This window comes from Choloepus didactylus, chromosome 12, assembly GCF_015220235.1.
Source record: "Choloepus didactylus isolate mChoDid1 chromosome 12, mChoDid1.pri, whole genome shotgun sequence".
In the NCBI taxonomy this organism is placed as follows: Eukaryota; Metazoa; Chordata; class Mammalia; order Pilosa; family Megalonychidae; genus Choloepus; species Choloepus didactylus.
This window is the reverse complement of record NC_051318.1, coordinates 61,402,711-61,409,721: the sequence shown is the minus strand read 5'-3', so window position 1 is coordinate 61,409,721 and position 7,011 is coordinate 61,402,711. Positions and strand designations below refer to the sequence as shown.

General features: G+C 39.1%; 1 pseudogene; it reads right to left on the bottom strand.

The window, feature by feature from the left end:
• Positions 1-4,660: 4,660 nt before the first annotated feature.
• LOC119506860 lies at positions 4,661-5,102 on the bottom strand (annotated as a pseudogene).
• Positions 5,103-7,011: the final 1,909 nt, after the last annotated feature.

The window sequence follows — 7,011 nt, the reverse complement described above, 5'->3', positions numbered from 1 at the left end:
TCCAGCTAGTGCTATCACAGAGATTTCCTGAGCACCAAGAGCAAGCAAACAAAAACAATGAAACCAATATAAAAGCCCCTTTTATAGTCTTTGCTTATTGGCTCTGTGTTGGCTGGTGCTCTCCTTTAGAGTTTAGCCTCCCATCAAAAAGATCAACCTTTAGTGTAAGTTCAGGTTCTTGTCCTTCTGTTCTGAGCCTGGGTCTTGTCCTGGGCTTGCACCCATGACTTTAGGAATTCCTTCCTTTACAAGAATCTAAATGCCCTCTCTACTCACTGTGAAATAGACTCTCCCTCTTCCTGGGAGCTGGTAATCATTTTCCCCAGGCCGCTTTAATGAATTGTTTCTTACCCTGCTTTAGCAGGGTGCTTTGTATATTTTGGGGCTCTGCTTTTAGGTGTATATATGTTTATAATTGTTATGTCTTCTTGTTGAATTGACTGCTTAGTCAGTATATAGTGTCCTTCTTTGTCCCTTGTAATAATTTTTGGGGCAAGTTCTGAACTCTGACAGATTGACACTGACATACAGGCACCCTGGTGTGCACATAGGAGTTACTTTACTCCCTCTGGAATGGGGCCATGGATCCGCAGTGGGAGCATAGGGAGCTTTTTTGGGGGAGGAGGGTGGAGAGTTTTGAGGAGGGGCCAGCGAGGGTGCCACGAGCATCTCCTACCAGTTTTAAGGTTTTTTTTTTTTTTTTTTAATTCAGTACTTGCCCAGTTACAGCAACCCATTAACTGTTTTCTGGAGTTTCAAGGAAGATGGCTCTGCCAGTTTTTGTTAGTTGTTCGAAGAGTCTGTGGGAGTATGGAATCCTGGAATGTCCTACACTGCTAACTTGGTTGACCAGATGTCTGTCAAATTTTATTTTAAGTTTATAACATTTCCAAGGAGGGGAGGAATCAGTTTTTGCAATTTATAATCAAGGAAACTGATGTACAGAGTAGTCAAGTTCTTTACATAATGTCACACAGCTTGAGTAAGAGATAGAACCTACATCTAAGAAATTTGAAAATAACCTAAACATAGAACAGTAGGGTATTGGTTACATAAATTAGGGCTCATCCATATGATTTAATAGTGTGCAGTCTTTAAGAAAAAGGCTTGACAGAATATCTGATAGCATGAGAAAACCTTTCTAATATGTTATTAAGGGAAAACAGAATCAGGTTGTGAAATAATATATACTATATATCACTTTTATATTATATATATATATACACACATACTTGCATACATGCAAAGATATGCTCACAATGAAAAAGAGCACTGTTAGGACAAGGCTTTAATTAACAGTTTACATCAAATATTTTCCCCATTTTGGATTATGGCTTTAAGAGAGAATCTAAAAATGGTATCACTGAGTCAAAGAGAATGACATAATTTAACCCTTACATGTATTTGGTATTTTAGTTTTCTTTCTAATTAACCTGTGTGCTCTTATAGTGTAAGTTTGGGTCTTATTCTTGGATGAGTTCTCTTCATCACTGAAAGAGTATTTGCTTGTAGCAGGTTTTGGGATAGTTTCTTCAACTTTCCATACATCATCTCATTCCTCCATGGAAGGGATTGACAATTTATAACTTTTTTATTTACAGTGGTTCCTGATCTATAGTGGATGTTCTAAATTTTTTGAATGAAAGATTGATCCTAGCTTAAGTCTTTGATTGGGCAATGTTTATTGGTGGTTGGGTTCCCAATGTGATAAAAACCATGAAACTTTGCCCCCTCCTTCACTTCAACATCCTTGCTTCTAGTGTCTTGGTGGATATATTAAGCTGTGTAAAACTTTTGGGGGTGAGCTAGTGTGGTAGGTTGAATTAAGTACTCCAGAAAAAAATATGTTCTTAATGTTAATCTCATTCTCTTGTTGTGAGATAATATCTTGAAGATACTATTTTTAGTTAAGGTGTGGTTCAATGAATGAGAGTGTGTCTTAATCCGTTTTACTGGCGTTCTTTATAAGCAGAAGAAATTCGGAAATATATGAAGCCATAGAGAAGAGCTAGAAACTGAAAGTCAGTGGAACCTGGACGAGAAAGGAGAGGTCATCACTATGTGATGGGAAAGCCAAGGAACCCACGGATTCTACTGACATCCAGCCAAAATGCTACTGACCCTGGGAGGATGCAAACTTTCTAGACTCTGAAATTGTCAGCCAATAAATTCCTCTGGTTAAGCCATTGCGTTGTGTGGTATTTGTTATAGCATTGGGGAAACTGAGACAACTGGTTGTTTAAATTTCCTTATTTCTTGATGTTTGCCTGAGTTAGCTGCCCATTGTCTTGAATTTATTAGGGTTGGCCAACAGATTTGGATATCAGACTTAGGACAAGGTAAAGGTCTTGCTTTGTACCCTGGCCTGAGCTGTGAACTCTAAACTATCTTTTACCAAGGAGCTCTGTATTGGATTTGGCTCAGATTATGACAAAATGGTAATTTTTCAAATTGTTCACTGTGTGTGTGTGTGTGTGTGTGTGTGTGTGTGTGTGCGCGCGCGCGCGCGTGCCTGTGTTTGTATGTGTGAGTGTCCGCATCTCTCAGGAACCATCAGAAGAGGAAGTAGCGATTTTCCAGGGCAAGGTTCAGTCATTCCTGGTCATTGCCTATAATGGCATTTAAATCCCATCTCATTTCCCAAGAGTAGCTGTAATATATTTGATCCTTGGCAAGTTTAGGATAAGAATAAGTCAGACATCACCATGAATCAGTTTGGAGGGTTATCTCGGGTATATACAGATCTAAGCAAAAATTATTTTTGTATCAGTTTTGTCTTAACATGTTTTGGAAAATATCCAAGTTTGACTGAAAAACAAAATGCTGAACTAAATTAGTCTTGAAATTGAACACTTTTGAATATCAATTACCATCAAAAATAATGATTCTGATCTTTTTCACTTTTAATTTTCCCATTGGTAGCATAAAACTTCAAATTGTCATTCTCTTCCAACATACTGCTTTGAGTAATATAGTCTTGCAAAGTCCAGAGTGATTCTGTCTTTTCATCAGATTTCAAGCATTATGGAGTTTGCTTTGAACATAGTTGCATCTTTGTTTTATGCATCAACATTATAAAAATGTATTTCTCTGAGAAGGGTTGCATTCTAACTTAGTTTATAGAACGAGTAGATTTATGTAAGATAAAACCAGGAGGCGCAGCATGTAATCTGCCCATTTCAGCCCCACTCCTATCACTTATTTTGTCCCCACCTCAGCTGGGCCCTCACCTTTAAGTAGCAGACAAGCCCCAGCGACAAATCAGCAAGCACAGAAGGTTTTAAATGCGGGCCTCAGGGAGTTCAGAAGTGAGCTTGTGTGTGTGCCAGGAGGAGGTCTAGCAAACAGAGGAGAAAACCATGGGATTTATGTGTGTGTGTGGGGGTGGGGTGGGGGTTGGGTGTTAAACCTTGTTTATTTTTTAAGTCAAACTACTAGGAAAATATATCGCAGTCTTGAAATAGCAAAAGGGCAGGCTATACTATCACTTCGAGTAATAAGTTGGTAGAAAGTCAAGGTCCTTATCAAAATGATAAGGGCTGATGCTGGTGTAGGAACATAGCATGTTGCAGAGGCCCCAGGCTGAATGTGGTATTTGGTAATGGGGGCTGCCCCTCCTTTCCACTAAGGGAGTCTCAGCTCACCCAAGCCCCTGAATTGCTTACTTTTTCTCCCTTAACTTTACTGTTGCCAGCGGATTGTCTCAAGAGGGCTCTGTTATTTTAAGGCAGTGCTGGGTTTAGGCTTTCACTCCATTCTGTTCTATGAAAAAACCAGGTCTTTCCAAATCCAGTAATTTACAATGTTCTGAAGTAGCCAGCAGTTCCTCTTTCACAGTTTATTTCCAGATTTTGTTATAAATCACTATCAAAACTCCCTTTCCTTTCAAGGGGACAGTGTCACTGCAAGATTATCCTTTTGCTTTTTGTAGTCAGCCTCAGGGACCATTGTGACAGTGCGAGTGAAGCTCTGCCTCATAACTGGTGTCACATGACTTCTCATGTTTTTGCATGGACTCCAGGCTGAAAGATGTAATGTGTGAGAATTTCAAGAAAAGCACAATTACATCTTGGTGGCCAGGTAAGAGTATCTACAAGGAGCCTTTCAGAGTTCTCTTTCAAAGTACCCTTTCTCACAACTCCACATCTTAATCAATTTCAGGTCCTTGTTTATAAAACAAAATCAAATAAATCAAAGACCCAGAAACCTTTTCTCCCCTTCTAAATTAGTGACCTCATGAATTTTGTTTTACAACTTATGGAAAATGGTGTGATGATACTTCTGGTAAACAGGCGGTTGGCAACAAACAGAAATACCCATCCTCAAACAGGCAAGTTAGAGGAAACTGCCAGCCTGTTAGTACCTGTGAACCAAAAAGAATCTGGTATGTTGGAGGGCTCTGGCTTGGTACAGCAAGGGAGCATCCTACTGCCAAGGGAAGCGCTTGCCACATGTAATTTAGGCATTAAAAAACACTCCTGTGCCATCTCTGATCCAAATTTTAGAACCAGTTTTTTCCATTTCACTTTTTATGGACTGAAGCACATAAAGGAATCAGTGTCTAGAGGCAGGTGAACTATTCCTTAACTTCCTGCCATCTGTCCTTAATTTCTTCATTTATAAACTTCAAGTAAAAGATCAAAGATATTGGTCCTTGTTTTTAAAGATTCCTGCCCTCATCCCTGATGGCACTGCCAAAGACTCTTGTCTCCCCACGGATGAGGGACTCCTTTATTTTCTTGGTAATGGATGGGATGAAGTGCATGTGGTCATCCACACAGTTGGCACTGAAGCTTCACCTGAAGCTCCTTACTGCATGCATTCATCGAGTCTTTGGCTTTGTCACTGAATGAATGGTGCACGGGACCAGGCAGTCCTGGAACTTCTCCAGCTTGCTGGTCACCAGGGCCTGGGCTTGAGCCAGAGCCACATGGCAGCGCTCAATGCACTGATACATCTGCCGCATGGATATCTGGCTGTCCTCACAACTGCTGGCGCTACCTGGAAATATGATGCCCTGAATCTTCTGGATGTTCTCTCTTCAGACTGTAAACCATGAATTCCACTGCCTTCTCCATGCAGAAATGCTGCAGTTCCACCATGGTGACTCTGCTTAGCACCCTGTGGCACCGGCACCCACATGCACTCAGGCGCATGGCCATGGGATGTTTGGAAGTTAATTGCATTTCTCCCTTCTTGCCTTTTCCCCTCTCTTCTCTCTGTTTGGGAAAATGGGCTGGGGAAAATAAGAAAATACCAGAGAGATAATGTTTAACTGAATATTAAATTTGAAAGTTTTGAAAATGTCATAAACACTCAAAATAAAAGACCCAATTTCCTTTAGTTTTTTATATGGGAATCTTACTGAATTCATTTTTTTTTTTTTTTTTTTGTAGTGATAATGTTTGGAGTGCATATTTTTGACCATTTCTCTGAAAGAGTATTGAGAGTTTTGTTCTTATCAGTAATCTCAATAAAGAGGGGGTAGATTATTCTCTTTTGCTCTTAGATGTTATTTTTTTTTTTTTTTTTTAATCATTTTATTGAGATATATTCACATACCACGCAGTCATACAAAACAAATTGTACTTTCGATTGTTTACAGTACCATTACATAGTTGTACATTCATCACCTAAATCAATCCCTGACACCTTCATTAGCACACACACAAAAATAACAAGAATAATAATTAGAGTGAAAAAGAGCAATTGAAGTAAAAAAGAACACTGGGTACCTTTGTCTGTTTGTTTCCTTCCCCTACTTTTCTACACATCCATCCATAAACTAGACAAAGTGGTGTTTGGTCCTTATGGCTTTCCCAATCCCATTGTCACCCCTCATAAGCTACATTTTTATACAACTGTCTTCGAGATTCATGGGTTCTGGGTTGTAGTTTGATAGTTTCAGGTATCCACCACCAGCTACCCCAATTCTTTAGAACCTAAAAAGGGTTGTCTAAAGTGTGCATAAGAGTGCCCACCAGGGTGACCTCTCGGCTCCTTTTGGAATCTCTCTGCCACTGAAGCTTATTTCATTTCCTTTCACATCCCCCTTTTGGTCAAGAAGATGTTCTCCGTCCCACGGTGCCAGGTCTACATTCCTCCCTGGGAGTCATATTCCACGTTGCCAGGGAGATTCACTTCCCTGGGTGTCTGATCCCACGTAGGGGGGAGGGCAGTGATTTCACCTTTCAAGTTGGCTTAGCCAGAGAGAGAGGGCCACATTAGATGTTATTTTGATATCAAAACAACTTATACCTGTGATTTTTACCTAACAAGGAATGGAGGATACTGACTAGTTTCTCCTCACAATTACTGAGGTGCAATAATTTTAACTCAACATTTAGATGCTGTTTCAATTGGTATGCATTTTAGCAAATCATACAGAATGGACTTAACTCTCTCTTATCATCATATAAGCTAAGTAGAATTTCCAAGTGAGAGATCTATAAATCTTAGTGATTTTGGAGGAACGCTTCATCTGCTTTGCAAAAGTGTATACCTCTTTTTGCGTGATAATAAAACAACAGTAATAGTATATTTTGATGTGTGAGAATGTATTTGTGTGAGTTTGAGAAGTACTTCACTAATGGAGATATAATGGTTTTCAAAAGTTTATCTTCAACATAAATGCTAGTTAGATAAAAATCTAAATGGATTGAGTAAAAAATTAGTACAATAAATCAGGCCCTGAAAAAAATGTTTTATAGAATCCTCCTTCACCCACCACCTGTATCCTAAGTCAGATAAATTTAACTACCCAAATTTGTTGGGACCTGCCATATACAAGGATAGAAGCTGACCAATACATGAATCCTGCTTTCAATGTGTTGACCCTTGAATTAGGACTGCTGACATATTGTTATAAAACTAATTTTTTGTTTCATTCATTTTTTTTCTGGAAGTATAGCATATTTCTCTCTATTAGGTAGATTACCCAGGACATAGTAGGAATATATTACACAATAATAAGCAAGATACTTCTTTTCCATTTAAATATTTGAACTGACT